Source organism: Mustela lutreola, chromosome 7 (assembly GCF_030435805.1).
Source record: "Mustela lutreola isolate mMusLut2 chromosome 7, mMusLut2.pri, whole genome shotgun sequence".
In the NCBI taxonomy this organism is placed as follows: domain Eukaryota; kingdom Metazoa; phylum Chordata; class Mammalia; order Carnivora; family Mustelidae; genus Mustela; species Mustela lutreola.
Window position 1 is genome coordinate 108130337 of NC_081296.1, and position 17165 is coordinate 108147501.

The window sequence follows — 17165 nt, forward strand, 5'->3', positions numbered from 1 at the left end:
CCCTCTTTAGGTCTCTACCGGACCACGTACAGATTTTTGTCACTATCATGAGGTCCAAACCATTTTATTTTATTTCTTTACATGTGTGTCTCCTCCCGAGTTCCCTGGGGGCCGGTAATGATCTTCTATGAGCTTATATCCCCAGCACCTATCACAATGCCTACCACTTGGTATGTAGTGAATAAATGTTTGCTGAATGAATGGAAAGTTGCACAATATTTCTGTGAGTTCATGGACAGCCAATCTGGAAATTCCATCTCTAAGTATTCTTTCATCATAGACTGTAAAATATTGTTTAAATAAAGGATGTGGTTTATCCATGTTTAAGTTTTAGGTCAATTTTCTATGGAGTTAGTAAAATCTCGTTCCAATACAAATTACTTAATCCCTTGGTGCCTTGGGTTTTCTGCCTATAAAATAAGAGGGGTGATGTTGATTTCCCTTGGAGTTGCAGTGTGGATTGTCAAAGTTAGAACTCTGTTTGGCCCATAAGAGGTACTACTTGGGTCTGAGGACCGGTTGATAATCATTTCTGGTTTTGCTCTGAGTATATGTCAGTTCAGATGCAAGGGGTAACAGGTAAGTTCTCTGGATCTATTTACAGCTGCTTTTGGTACAGTTGCTGAAGGCTGAATTGTGTGACCGGTGAAGGATTTCCCATGCTAGAGCTGGGTTCATCATGTCATTCTTTGACACAGGGGTGATTTTTCTGGAGGGATCCAGCCCCTTTCTGCCTGGACATAGAGTAAATGAAGTTTCGGTGCCCTTCGGGCAGAGCCAGGCTAGCTTCAGCAAATGTAGTCAAAACTGCCTTTAAGGTCATGCCAGATTTGGATCCGTTTATTCAGAGCCAGTCTCCCCTCTAACTCAAGTCTGCTGTACAGTTGATCTAAGGGTCTCTTGGTGACAATTTATCAGAGCAGTAAGAGATTTCCTTAACGAAGAGCAATCTCTCTACAATTTAAATAATATAAGGCAGGGGCGCCTGAGTTGCTCAGTTGATTGAGCAACTGCCTTAATTAAGTTCTGGTCATGATCCTAGATTCTGGGATTGAGCCCTGCATCAGGCTCCCTACGCAGCAGGGGATCTGCTTCTTCCTCTGAACTTCTCCCTCTCATGCTCACTTTCTCTCTCTCAAATAAATAATAAATATAAGTAAATAAATAATACAAAGCATTTTTATTTATTATAGGCCCATTTGATACATAGTTCCCCACTGATTGAGCACTGATTATAACTCAGTCTTTCCGAAGTACTTTTCAGCATTATATGTTCACATGGTTATTATACCATTTCCATTTTATACATGCAGAGAGTGCGGTCAGAAACATTAAAAAATCTGCCCAGCACCATGCAGCAGCTGGCAACAGACAGAGACCAGAAGAAACTAATCTCCCAGACTCCCAGCTCAGCCTCCTTCCTACTAGACATTCATCTTCTCTCTGTAGGCCTTTCATATGCTATCATGTTAAAGCTAAATTTCATCCTCATTCAGCTGAATATTTACAGTCCCACCTTGAAAGACATGACTGTGGGTTTTATTGTCATTTAAGATTATTTTGAGGCCAAAAAAGTGAAACGAAAGCAAGTATAATATTTAGTTGTCTGCTTGCTGAATGATCTTGATAGATTTTAACTGAGACTTAAATTTTCATTTTTGTTCAGTAATTTGTATTATTGTGTTTGTTTCGGTCCAGAAGTAACATTCAAACCTGTGATCATTGTTGTTCACTTACTTTTGTTCATTTACTTTTAAAAAGTCAAACTGTCTTCGACAGCTTTTCAAGTTCTTGTGTTTCCCATACCGTAGGCACATTAAATCTCATTAGATTTATCAGTAGTTCTACCCTCGGAGCTGAATGTGAATATGCAATGCATTGACTGTTTAAGGAGGTACTTTCCTGGTGAGCAGATGCCAGCTGCCCCTTGCCTGGTAACTTCAGATGAGTCTGGGTTTCATGTGCTTTTAATACTATATACCAAGGAAGATTTTAACAGATTCTTCGATTTTCATACAAAAGGACCTAATAGCTTCATGGGAACCAGATAAAAATTAATAAAAATCATGTTGTGGTTCATTTTCTCCAGTTCCATATTCTCCAAGAAGTACTAGGTAGGCTGTACAGCCAACATAAGAGCAGGGGTCAAATTGACCCTGCGAATTGAAGGCATTAAAGTGTTTTCCTCTCAGGTTTCAACTCCAAATGATTGTTAGTAGCTATCTGAACTACTGGTTTACAAAAGATCCTGAGGCTGCATTCTGTCTTAGTGGAAAGAATGCTATGATCTGTTTGTGATGTCATCCATGGGCCGTGGGGAGTTGTGGCAAGGCTGTGCACCTGCCAGGATTTGGAGTCATGGAAGAGGACAGTGGCCTTAGTAATAACTCAAATAAAAACCCAGCTGCAAATGAGGTATACATCACTTTACAATAGCAAGAGCCCCATTTCACATGTTACGTCAAAGAAAACTTATGGATGACAGGCTTCCATTTATTTAAAACAAAACAAAAACAAAAACTGATGTGCAAAGAAATACAGAGAAGGGTAGAGGAGAGGCTATTATTTAGGAAGGACACAAAGAGACTGTGCTCCTGCAATGTCTCTGTGCATACAGGGACAAGGGAACTATGCCCAGTTAGTAAGGAGGAATACCTTACTAACTGCGAACTGTGAACTTTCCCTCCTGCAAACTTAGAGGACAGCTTAGCTGAGGACGGGAGTAGGAAGCCTAAGTTAGTACATTCCAGCAGAGAAATACAGAGGGACCGTGCTGGTGGTGTTGACATTTGAGCTGATTGCACTAGCAAAATAGGTGTCCACATGTCAGGGATTCCTATATGGAAAGCTTCTCTTCTGATGACCTTGAGCAAGACTCCCATTGAGACTTAGAATACTCTAAGATACTTGTTATTGGTGTTCTTTGTGGTGTGGACAGCTCCTCCTCATACACTATGTCTATCTAATGGGTTACATTTCTCTGCCTTGAAACATTTACTGTGTAGAGGGGGGAAAATATGCAGCATTAAATTGCTGCTCAAAGTGGTGCCTGTATCACACAGACACTGGGAGGTACAACTGGAAGCAGATAACCTCCTCGGTCTGGGAGGGACAGGGCAGGTTTCTCAGAAGAGACAATAGAGCCAGGTTATTGGGCAGAAAACCGTGAGGAGTTCCTTCTAGTCCTAGAGAAAAGGATAGGCAGAGGCATGGAAGCAACAGCACGGTCAGTTAACAGCAACAAGTTCAAGGTCCCTGGAGCACACAGTGAGAGAAAAAAGTGGGTAGAGGGTCTAGATCACAAGGGGTCGGAAAGCCACGGAGGGTTTTTAAGCAGAGATGTGGCGTATACCTCTTTGCTGTCTGGCGTTGGCAGTCCTGTAGGGACTGGGTTGGAAGAGCAAGAGAGAGGTGCTGGCAGGGAAATCACTCTAGTTGTCCTGGTTAAAAGAAAAAAAAAATGATGAATATAGGCATATTCAAGAAATACTCAGAATTAAAATGACCGGGACTTAAATAATGTTGGGTGAGGGGAAAGGGCAAAAGAGAAAGAAAAGAGTTCAAGGTGGCTCCCGGGTTTCAGGCATAGGATGATAACAGAGTCATTACTAGGTTAGGGAAGACAGGAGGAACAGTGGGTTTGGGATTCTCTGCATGCCACCTGTAACACCAGGAGTTACTTCAATAATGACCAGTCAAGAGCATCAGCTTTGAAGTTGGAGATTAGGATTCAGTAGTGTCCCTCCTGTTCAATAGCCACATGACATCAAACAGGTTAGTTAGCTTCTCTGAGCTTCAATTCCCTAATGGTAGAGGTGAGATAATACCAGTGTGCAGTTCACAAAGCTGATGTTGAAGTTATATGAGGTTATGTATATGGGATACTGAGTAGAGCTCCTGGTGCATAATAAGAACCCAATAATGCTAGCTATTTTTGATTCAGTAAATACATTGCTTTTTCCTTTTTACAAGGTAAACGATAGGATAAAAAACATTTTTTAGTCTTCTGGTCATATTACATTCACTTGCTATTTTTGTTTCACTTAGCAGAACTGAATTTCTGCTAAGGCATTTATGGTATAACACATAAAAATTACTCTTGAATGGCCCTCCAATCTAAGGATTTACCATTGGCTTCTTGACCAACAAGCTTCTTGGAAACCTGACCCTAGGAGTCCATGCTTAGGAGAGGACAAGTTTGTCCTCCTTGGATTATGCTGGGATTAATCCCAATCCATTCAGTACTGTGACTTGGCTTCTTGTGTCCTTTCATACAGGTCTTGTATGTTACACTAACAATCACAGGCAATGAACAAAATTCTTAAGCCCATAAGGTAGATGGTGCTATCCAGAGTGTCCAACACAGGAATTGACACATAGCAGGCATTCAGTAAATTTTGGCTGAATGAACACATTGTACTGCCTATACTAAAATGCCTAGCCTCAACAAACCACCCTTGCACCATGCCAACCCCTAAACTCTTCTTCCTTTTACCCAAGTCATGTGCCCTGAGAAGAAGTATTTTTAGCATGAAGAATGTACATCATGTACTTTCAAAGTATGTAAATGGAGTATTTAATCTGCCAATCGGACAGTGAAGACAATAAACTAAATATGGATTAAGAAACCAGTGGTGATATGGGTAAATTTCTTCAAGTATACATTGATAAACTAAAATGGTTTTACCATGTAGTGATCCATAGGTCGACCAGTTTTCCCTGAATATGAATGTGTCCACCCAGACAACTCAGGACAATATGAATCTAAACTTATGGGTGCTTGTGTTTTTCAAACCCATTGAAAAGCACCTAATTTAAGGATCTGTGATTTAATGAGCCTTTCAAAGCTGAAAATATATCCCACTGAGACTTAAAACAGAAAAAAGATTTAAAATAGAAAAAAATTAAACAAAGCTAGTTTTGTGTTTCACAGACACAGAAAGGTGCCAGAATTATTTACTGCTTTCTGGACTTTGCATTATGACCAAATTGATATTTTCCAGGTTTTTCATTAACTTAAAATGTTCTGAGGTAAACACATCATTTGCCATGATTAAATCCAAGGTGTTTCTGCAGCTTCCTTCTGAGCAGCTAAAAATTAGGCCAAGAGGTATGAGTTCTGGTCAACCTCTTTGTGAAAGCAGTGCTGGAGAAAATGCACAGATTTCATCAGACAGCTTCACTGACTTTCTAATAGTCCCACCAAACAGAAGGTCTACAGGCAGAATCATGTCGCAAGATCTTCTAGTCCAGAACTTTCTCACCTCTAAAAGCAGAAATCATTCCACCTTGTTTTAAAAATTCTCATAGATTTTCCAAATCACAAAAGAACTTAGAGTTGACCTGCCCACCCTCACACCTACTACACTGATCCTCTATAAAGACCTCTGCAGGGGTGAGGCTTTCTACTATATCCCCGGATGGTTCTAGGCTGGGCCAAGTAAATAGATACACAGCTCTCAGAATTCACTAGGATTTCAAATTTCCTTCCCAACCTGAATTAGACTGATTAATTCAGCTTCTGTTTTAAAACAGATGGAAGATTAAAGTTAAATAGAAAAGCTAATTCAATTTAGCCTTTTCTTTCCCCTCTATGGATTCTACCTCTCAATCTTGGAGACAGGGACATCCCTAGGATGGGACTCCCCTGGATTCATTAAGTCCATCTGATGGACAGACAATGTCATAAAACTGGCCATTGCTTGCTACCAATGTTAGAGGCCCCATTGGTCACCCAGGAGAGACCTGAATAAATTATCTGGAGAACACTCAGTAAGAATGCCCAGGATGAGTTAAAAACAAAACAAAACAAAAAACAACTTTTAGTGGATCCCAGCTACCTGATTCAACATACAGCTAAATTTTGAATGCTTGCTTCTTGACCCTTTCAAAACTGAGTCACAAGCAGAGGTAGAACATAATTCTTATTCACTTATTTTATATCCACATTCCCAATACCTTATCTTCTCCCAGGACAAGACCAGATCTTCACAGTGTTGTCCAGAATGGCATGTCCCCCTAACATTCTATGACTTAGTATATAGTGATGGGTTAAAGCTCACTCACATTACCTGGTTCATAAATATAACTTCTTATGATTTCAGTGAATAAAAAATATCATCGATATAGGCTATAACATATGAGAAGTGAGGCACTCAGGGAAAGAGAGTGTTTTAAGATCATTTCATTATCTAATATACCCAATGTAGGTCAATTTTAATTGTTATTTTTTTAAGTGAGTTTTCTTTTTTTTTTTTTTAAGATTTATTTGTTTATTTATTTATTTGACAGAGAGAGAGAGATCACAAGTAGGCAGAGAGGCAGACAGAGAGAGAGGGGGAAGCAGACTCCCCACTGAGCAGAGGGCACAATGCAGGGCTCGGTCCCAGGACCTTGAGATCATGACCTGAGCCAAAGGCAGAGGTTTAACCCACTGAGCCACCCAAGCACCCCTCAATTTTAGTGGTTAAACAGTTCTTAAAATTGAGTTGAATTTCGCTTCCTTAGGACCAACTCTGTCCCTAATTCCGTTCTCTGGAATCAATCATAGTACCCTTTCAGACATGGAAATTTTTTTAAAGAAAGGTTTAATTCCTTGCTTGGCAACTGTGGCTGCTCCTTCAAAAATAAAGCTTGAAATTTTAAATTAGTGCTTTTGGTGTACAATCAATCAACTAATCAAAATCTTGAGCACCTACCAAAGTGAGGTACTGCCCTCAACACTGAGAATGATTGGCAGTAAATAATCAACTTATTCCTAAGGGATTCGTTTCCACTAGTTCTGTTGTTGTTTTGTAATGTCTCCTTTGAAGAGAAAATCAGTTAAATAATAAATAGGGGGGCAGGGGCAGAAGGAATCAAAATGATGTAGTGTGTGCTAGCTGCAAACATAACCTGGAGGAAAAGAGGGAGTAAATATAAGGTAAGAAGTAGTAATAGTCATTGGCTTATAGGAACTCCAGGTACTTAATATTTATTATTTCATTCATTTTTATCACAACTCTGGAAGGTGAGTTTTACTTGCAATTTACCAAAAAGGAAACTGAGGTTTTAAGAGTTTATTTAAATTGCCCAAAATGATACAGTACTGTGGAGGAGCCAGGATCCACATCCAAATCTAATCCCAAAGTTCTACTCCTTTAACTGTGTACTAACTCATTACTTGCAAAGAAATCAATACAGGAGCTTTACCACTTATCTTGGGATTTGATACTGTATGAGAATGGCTAATAGAACATACACTTTTCTGTTGTTAGTTTTATATATAGACCAACCAAAAATTTTTTTTAATTTTCTGAATACTCATAAGTCACTGGATTTTAATGTAATTGTGTATAATTTTTATCTATTTGGTGTCTCCAAATTGGCAGGTAGGAAACTCTTATAGAATGACAATTAGTAATAAAAAATTTAAAAGAGAACATGCCATAGAGAAGTTTGGAGAGAGAAAAGCACTTGATCATCTGTTTTTCAGGATATTTTAAAGCTATAAAAATCATTGAGTGTGGATAGGAGTGAAACTAAGTTTGGAGAAGAGCAAATTTCCTCTGCACACCCCAAAGGAGATGGTAGGACTCTCTCACAGTGAAATTGCAACTAAGGACATCCCTGTGGCTCTCATCTGGGTCATTCATTAACTCTGACCAGGATTCTGCTTTGCCTTCCTTTTTTTTGCTAATGGGCCACCCCTCAGCAGGAGATGGCTCAAGCCATCCTGTCAGAGTACCCATACTCTACCACCCATTTTTCCATCATATCCATCTCTCCACATTCTAGGAAGAATCACAGTACCGGTTTTCAAGACCCTCTATGCATTTTCCAATGATGGGGAACAGATCCAGCTCAACTTGTAAACAAGGCACTTGAGTCTTGGCAAAAGAATAGATGATGGAGAAATGTGGTTTTGCTCAGCGTCCTGCACCATCTGTGACACTGGCCATGCAGCAGCGGCACATTCCTCAGAGAGGGCAAGGTTGCTCACCATGGCCTTGACTCCCAAATTATTCCCAATGCCAGTGCCTGTAATTAACCTCATTCATTTGGTGTAGGAAACAAAGGCAGAAGGAAATGCAGATCAAATTAAATGTCCTTACAACCTGCAGCCTTTTGACAAATCCTTGAGGCAGGCAGAGCATAATGTTCCTCTAGAAAACTCCCAACTGTCTTAATGTCAACGCCTTGCTGGAGGGAAAAGCAATCTTAGTTTGACAATAGAAAGTCCTCCTGTATCCAGCGATTCTTCTTTAGCATATGAAAATCCTTTTGGAACTTCCCTTATCTTTACTTTCCCCCCACACCAAAGATTATAATCAGTTGCCACTCATAATCCTGGGACAGCAGGGAACATCAGGCAGCAGGTGGGGTCCTGTCCCTGTAGTTTAATAAAACCACCATTTCGCACTGAAGACGTCTCAAGAATTCTTTCTTGGCTGCCGCCTCCGGATCTCACCCCAGCAAACCTCACCTGTGTTTCAAAACTTTGCAGGTGGGAGGTGTGGAGAAAGGCTCAGCAGGGCTCTGTAGCAAACAGCCAAGATGCTTGCAAATGCATGTTTCCAACTTCCCTACCAAGTTGGGTCTTTTGTGTTATAACCTCTTTGAAAATCTATAGAAGTTCAGTATGAAATGAAAAGGAAAAGAGTTCAATGGGGGGCACCTGGATGGCTCAGTGGGTTAAGACTCTGCCTTCGGCTCATGTCATGGTCTCAGGGTCCTAGGATCGAACCCCACATTGGGCTCTCTGCTCAGTGGGGATCCTGTTTCCCCCCTCTCTCTGCCTGCCTCTCTGCCTACTTGTGATCTCTCTCCCTGTCAAATAGATAAATAAAAATCTTTAAAAAAAAAAAAAAAGAGTTCAATGGACAAATCTTTTCATCTGACCCTGCAGCACATCGGTCTCATTTCATCGTAGCTCTTCGAGGTCATGTTATGAAGTGGCAGGAGCAAAACCAAAACAGGCCATGTATAAGTGTTCAATAGGACGCACAGCCTGGCTTTCCTGAAAGTTCTAGCCTGGAGTGATTCCGAAAGCAAGCTGTGAAGTGGTGGATAGATCTCCAGCCCGCCAGAGCCTGCATCCTCCTACCCCTACCCCTGCCCCCATCTCCCACAAAAATTGTGCTCTAGGAAGTCTTTCTGTTGCAATGGTCATTCCCAGGGTCTGCACATTCTTCCTTCCCTGACTGCAGCTTCTCAGAAATGCCAGTTCCTTTCTTAGCCCACAGGACAGCTGTATCAGCTTGATTTAATTCAAAGGAAATGCTCTTTGGTGCCGGCTGGTAACCCAAGATGGCTGCTACAGCCTGCTGGGGATGAAAGTGGAGGTGAAGGCATCAATTTGCTTCAAAACCTTAGTACATTTCTACTGGCATTTACTCACGACTCAAGCATCAAAAGAGCATGTAGAACATGGTAAAAAAGAGGTTCTCGGTAATAATCTATTACATCCGATTCCAGATCATTTTCACATATAATGTACTCTCCAGCATACTTTTGGTTGTCACAGAAACCAACACCAGCTAAATAAAGCAAATAATAATAAATAATAATTGATTATGTAGATAGCAGGGCTTCTCACTGACCTTAGGGCAGGAAAGCAGCTGGGCCTGAAGACTGAGGAAGCAGAATGCTCCAGTCCAGGTAACCCCCCACATTCTCTCTTTCATTTGTTTGTTTGTTTTAAAGATTTTATTTATTTATTTGACAGAGAAAGAGAGATCATAAGTAGGCAGAGAGGCAGGTAGAGAGAGAAGGGGAAGCAGGCTCCCCACTGAGCAGAGAGCCCGATGCAGGGCTCGATGCAGGGCTCGATGCAGGGCTCGATCCCAGGACCCTGAGCTCATGACCTGGGCCGAAGGCAGAGGCCCAACCCACTGAGCCACCCAGGAGCCTCTCTTTCATTTGTTTTATTTTTACTCTCTTTAGCTGTAGAGCTGCTTTCTCTCTGATTCCACTGAATGGTGGGGAAAAAATGTCACCCACCAAAACGTCTGAGTTTGCCTCTTCTCTGATTAAAAGTATGATCATAGGAGACTGTAATTTCTTGGTCTTAATTCCCAGTATTTAAAGAGCCTCCTTGGGGCACCTGGGTGGCTCAGTTGGTTAAGCATCTGCCTTCGGCTCAGGTCCTGGGATCGAGCCCCAAATCAGGATCCCCATTCAGCTGGAAGCGTGCTTCTCCCTCTCCCACTGCCCCTGCTTGTGTTCCCTCTTTCACTGTGTCTTTCTGTCAAATAAGTAAATAAAATCTTTAAAAAAAAAAAGTCTCCTTGGTTAGGTCCCTATGCATCCTTTATCAGCCCCACGAGGTAGGGAGGCCGCTGTCACACTGTTCCAGCCATTGCAACGGTACAGATGGGAGGGCGCCAGGCAGCGGAGGGGGCAATTACCCCAAAAGTGAGAATCCAGGACAGGCAACACAATGGATACCAATACATCCATTGTTGACTCCATATTTTGTCCTACCCACTGAAGTTTTATTACTCTTATTAGAGTAAAATTACTTATTTATTATTTATACTTATATTTATACTTATTTATTACTCTTATTAGAATAAAATTTGTGAAATGAGTAAAATTACTCATTTTACAAAGGAGGAAACTATACTACAGAAAGATTAAATAGGTAATAAAAGGAAAACTGAGAGTAGGATCAAGTTTTTTCTCCTTCTCTTCCTGGCTCTTATATGATACATAGCCTTATTTAAGAGAAACTTAAAAAAAAAAAAAGTACATAATGACCCCTCCTCTCCTTCAGAAGATTTTAAATTTAACTAGACACATAAGACAGATTCTCATGAAAATAGTTTAACATTTTAAAAGCATATACAACATACAACACAACATGTAAATATTGCAAACTATTTAAAATAACTAACCTTTGTATTCTTATTTGGAAGGAATTAAGAAAGAGTATGGGGAGGGCATTTTAGACATAAGAAATGGAAGAAGTCACGCATTACCAGCAGCATTTCACATATTAATACTGAAAAGTCAGCTCACTCATCACCCTACTATTTGCAGTAAGGCAAGATTTATATTTTCAAAGAAATAGAGGATGGAAGTACAACCACCGAGATTTCTAGATTTCCAAGCATTTGTTGAGCTCAGTCTCCAGCCTGCCATTTTCCTCTATAAACATAGTCAGCATCCCAGGACTATTCTATCTCCTGAGACAGTCATGAAAAGGGCTATTTTAAATCTCCAGTTCAATAGGATTGAAGCAGAAATCCTTCTCAGAATAACCTCTAAATAGGATTTCATTTATTTTCACCTCACTGCTCTTCAAACTAAGAATTATTTCTGCTAAGGATCGGTTCTTCATGAATTTTTCTGATCTGTTTCTAATGTCATTTTTAGTACCTAGATTTCAGAAATCACATCCACAGCTGAACAAGATTAAGTGCTCTGTTATAACAGAGCCCCGCTGAGCGATCAGCAGTTGGGTCTTGTTCCCTTACTGCATGTCATGGTCCTATAGCCCCAACCAAACCCCTTGAGATGGGCAGGTGAGGACTCTAGCTCCAGATTTGGACTTCCCACAAGCTCGTCTAGTGGTTGAAGGAGGCTCTTTAACTTTCTGAGGTTTTTGCATTCTTCACTCAGTTATCAACAAATAAATTTTTCAATTTCCAGTTACACTCCAGGCCCTGTTTTAGGCTCAGGAGGTATAGAAGAAATCAAGAGGGGAAAGAATCCCCTAACAGTCTATTGGCTGAAAAGAGAAAATAAATATAAGCAAATTATATACAGTGTTAGAGGAGTACTATGAAAAAAACTAAAGCAAAGAAAGAGGAATGGGGAGTAAAAGAGGGTGGTTATAATTTAAAAGAACATGATAAGTTTAGGCCTCAATGACAAGAGACCTGTGAAAGAGCTAAGGGATACAGTCATTCAAATGTCTAGGAGAAGGGCATTCCAGGCAGAGAAACAGCCAAGACAAAGATCCTGAGATGGGAGCATGACTGGTATGATAGGAAAACAGCAAAGAAGCTGCTGGAGAGAAAGACAGAGGGGGAGAAGATTAGGAAATGAGGTCAGAGGGCAACAGATGGTGCAGAAACTTGGAAGGGCTTCAGCTTTTACTTTAAATTAAATGAAGTCCATTGAAGGGATTAGAACAGTGTGATCTAAAGAGTAGGGTGACCATACCTTCTGTTTGCCCAAAACAATCCTAGGCAATGTTTCTCAGTACAACTTTTAATGTCTCTCCCCTCTGAGTCTTCAAAGTGTCCCAATTCAGATGATAAATTATATTATCATTCTCATTAAGAGGCCATAGTATTGCAAAATCCAGATGAGATGTGAGGATGGTATAAGACAGGTTCCTAGCAATGAAGTGATCTGATTCAAAATATATTTTGAACATGGAGACCACAGGATTTCCTGAAGTTTTCACTGTGGACCATGATAGAAAGAGAGGAGCTAAGGACCACTCTTTAAGATACTGAGGATGAAGCAACTGGAAGGACAGAGTTCTATTAAATAAAAAGGAGCAGGCTTTCCATGAGAAGACCAGGAGTCCCATTTGGGACATGTTAATTTGGGGCTATGCGATATCCAGGAAAGGTATCTATTAGACAGTTGGGACTATGTCTGGAGTTCAGGAGAGAGGTCTAGGGGGCAGATACAAATGTGGGAACCAATAGCATACAGACAGAATTGAAAGCCATGAGATTGAAAGAATCATCAAAATGTGACTTCAGAAATAGGAGAGGTCCAAGAATGGAATCCTGAGAAGCCCCAAAGGCAGAAAAAGAGGAGGATTCAGCAAAGGAGATTAAGAAGTAGCCAGTGAGGGAGGAGGAAAATAGGCATTTCTTCAACTTTACAATGAATTTGTTAGGCTACACAGTGATTTTTCATTTATTATTATTTATTTATTTATTTATTTATTTATTTATTTTTTGATTTTTTAGCCATGACCAAGAGATACACCGGGGACAGCTATAGTAAAAGGTGAACTGCAAGGAGCAGAAGAGGGGGCAAATTCTTGTCTCCTCAACCCCACTCCAACCAGAGCTGCTCTGTTTTCTTACTCCAAATAATTGGCTGCTGCCTAAGATTTCATTTATTAAAAAGGTGGCAAAGGGCAAGAGAAGGTAGACTCCCACTACTGAGAAAGATGGAGGGAAGGAAGGAAGAAAGAAAGGAAGGATGGAAGAAAGGAAGGAAGAAAAAAAGATGGAGGAAGAGAAAGAGAAAAGGAAGGGAGAGAGGGGGGAGGGAGGAAGAAAGGAAAGAATGAAGGAAGGAGAAGAAAAGGAAACCATTACCCTGAATGATCTTTAAGGCTTATGGTCCTTTCTGGCTCTGAAATTTATTTATTTAATTCTACCTCACTCTAACAAGGAAATAATTTTCTAATCTCTAAATCTATTTACCATAATGACCTAATAAGGTCAATGTGGAGATGGGGCATTTGAATCATTTCTCTTGCCTGAGATTGCCCAGTTGTTATAGGAATTGAGTCATATGAAAATAGGAAGAGAAACATAACAATTGGCCTTAAGGAATGGGAAGTCAGTTGAGTTTTAAATATGAATCCAGGAAATGTTTTATTAAATGGCTAAGGCACTTACCGGCTTAGACCAGAGAATAAGCCTGTTCTAAATCCCACTAACCTCATGAGGATTCCATTTATCTCAGAAAGCCACAGAAGCACATTCCAAGAAAGTTTCTTGCTGTACTACACTGACAGGGCAAAAGAAACACAGGCTTCTACTCGCAAGTATTATTAATGACAATAAATTATAGTTACTGTTCATCAAGCACTAAATATGTGCCAGGAGCTGTGTTAAACTCCTAATGAGTCTTCATTCACTTACCCCACCACCCCACAACACAAGGAAGGTGCTGTCAGATACTCAGTATTTGTTGCAAGAATCTCATGACTGAGAGCAACAAGAATTAACTCGCCCACGGTTACCCAGCTGGATAGGTAGTGGATCTGGGTCTCAATTCTGGGCTCTCTGACTCCACGGCCAATATTCTTCATCATGATACTTTGATTAATTCACTGGATCTTAACAGTGGATGAAGTGGATGTTGTGGTTGTGTCTCACCCAGATCCTGCCTCATTCCCACAGCTGCCACGAACGTAGGCTACAGATGGCTCACAGCTGAGTTTCTCCTTGGACAAAGTCTCCTTGGACAATCTCTCTGCCAACGGGATCTGCCTCACCAAAGGTTACTCCCCCTCCCTGGGGAGGCCTGTAACCAGTAACTGGTGGTTGCAAGGACACAGAGGCCCAGCCTCTTGCCTCAGTTCAGGACCCCTGCTCCAGAGTTCCCAAATCAGCTTCTCACTCTGCCCAATCCTGCATTCCTCATTTCTTCCCGAGACCACCATGTTATAACCAGTGAATATGTACTGAATTCCAGGACAATGTGAGATTTCTTCTTTTGAGTATTGCCTGTTCATAACATTTGTGCATTTTCTATAGAGTCGTCTTCTTTAAAAATTCACAAGAGTTCTTTTACATGTTCTGGGTGCTAATTTTGTGTACTAGTGATATGTGTCGCATATCTATTCTTCCTGTCTGTGTCTTTTCTCTTAATTCTACAGTATCTTTCTTCTTGGACTGTGAAATGGATGGTTCTTTCACAGGTCTTTTATGCTTGTACTTCATGTTTCTTATCTAGAAAACCTCTTCTATGGAAAAATCAGAGAAATGCAAATTAAGACAACAATGAGATCCAATTTCATACCAACCCTATTCACAAAACTGTATAAATCTGATGATCACAAGTGCAGGTAGAGAAACAGAAACCCTCCTATCTTGCCAATAGGAACATAAATGGGTACAATGTGCAGAGCTCTTTAGTAAGCTGAAGATGGTCACACCAGTAACCCTGAAATTCCACTTTTAAACTCTTGGAAACTCCTGCACTTAGATATAAGGAGGCAGGTGCAACAAAGCATGTACTTACTGTTTGTATAGAGCAAAGGATTGGGAAGAACATAAATGCCCATCAAAGGGAAATGGCTAAATAAATTTGAAATATACATACAGTGTCATAACCTACAGTCATTAAATGCAATAAACATTGATAAGGCTGCCAACCAATATGTAGAACAAAGTCATTGCTCAATTTTTATAGCTTCAAATTATAACTTTTAAGTTTATAAACCTGAAAAGTAATAACATATATTTGGGGATACATAAGTATGTCACAGAAACATAAACACTAACTTCACAGTAATGGTGGTCTCTGGGGGCAAAAGGAGGATGGAACTAGGGTACCCTGAAGCCTTTACAATATTGGTGAAGTTATACTTCTTAAATTTAAAAAAAAAAAAAAGTCTGAAACAAATACAGCATGATCTTGGGATTTGGTAAAGCCAAATCATATTATTCGATATTATTCGTAATTCTTGTCTGCCCTGAAGTATTATACAATAAAAAATACATTAAAAAAAAAAAAGAAAAACATATTCACTACAGTTGAGAATACAAGATCAGTTTCTGGGTATTATTTTAGATCTTAATGACCATAATGGTTTGATATGAAATATAAAATATATATTTGTGGGAACAAATATATTAAATAACTAGCTAAGGAGTTTTTGCTAAATTTGATCAGGAAATGAGACTCCTTTGAGCAGGGGAATGATATGAGTGTTTCTGCTTTCCTCTGGGAACACGAGCCTGGCCAGGTGGTGGAGGGAGTTAAAGCAGAGCCAGAGAAGGCAGAGTCTAAGAAGTCCTTTGGGTGAGCAGGTGAGCAGCCATGAACCCACCCTTACCCCCTGACCCAGCAGGCAGCAGCAGTGAGGAGGGAGGCAAGCTAGAGATTCAGTGCGTTGGTACTCCACTTCACATCCACAGTTAACTAATTAGTTTTTAATCTATTGCATGAGGGCAGTAGAGGAGAGCAAGAAGTCAAAATTGGTTCTGAATATAGCTGCCTGACTAATTATGGAACCTGTTTGATTAGCCAGAGCAGAGATCTCAAAAACAGAAGCTGGTCATGGGAAATTCTGATTTTCCTTCTGGTTTTAAACATGCTGCAGTCAAGGTGCTGATGGGACCTCCAGGGAGAGAAGACAAGGAGGCACTTGAAGGTGGGAGTCTGGAGTTTGGTGAAGAGAGGGTAGAAGGATGGTTTGGGAAGCCAGATGCAGAGAGGGGAGAAGTGATGATGTGAGAATTCCATTAAGAACTTAAAATAAGGTAAAAGGAGAAGAAAGAAACATGGGGAGCACTAGGCAGTCTTTCAATCTCCTACTTCCCTTTAATCCTGCACAACAGACCTGCGCTTAACATCTCCTGGCCAGGACAAGAAAATAAATGGAGGCCTTTGATATTGGCCTGCCCTCTCTCATCCTATCACCAGCTCCATCCTACATTATAAGGGTCTGGGGTGCATACGTCTAGATGCCCCACTCTTCATGTCCAAACTCCATCCTCCCAACACACATATATACCAGCCACCTCTTAGGAGAATGAATGAGGACCAAGGCATTCATGGGCCCTGGAAGATGTATCAAATCATTGGGCAAGAATTCTCTAGTTCCTCATACCCAGATTATGAAGGAGTTGGTTGTGAGCTCTGGGTGTATGCTCCTTAACCCCCCAAAATCTCTTGCTCCGTTGGTTAGATGCAAAGCAGAGAAGGGTCCTAACAGCTTCCTCTAAAACAGGGGGTCTAGAACAGGGACCCAGTTGTCCACCTCTAAGGGTAGTACTGCTCCATGGCCCATGCAGTGCCAGATTTGTAGACAATCCCTAAGTAATATCTACCATTTTCAAGCTTTTTGTCACTTGGGTCACCAGGAACATGGGGTAGAGCCCAGGTGAAAGAGCAGAAGAAGGGTAGAGATTCCAGGGCACCAATGACTCATTAACTCTATGCTTTTCTATCAGCAAAAGAGAATGAATAGTTGATCATTCACTCAGTAACAGTCTAGAAATGCAAGGCAAAGAGGCTTACCTCTTCCTGGGGCCAGTGCTAGACCCGGAGCCGATGCCTTCCAGGTGCCTGGTTGGAAGCCCCAACCAATCCTAGATCAGTAACTTCCTGAACCTCAACATGAATCTGCAGCCCACCCAACGCAAGCCAGAGGTCACAGTGCTGGCCAGGCTAGCATGAACCAACAGAGCATTCTGCAAATTAAAAGCCTGAGATGAGTAATAATAATAATAGTTCTTATTTTTAGCTGA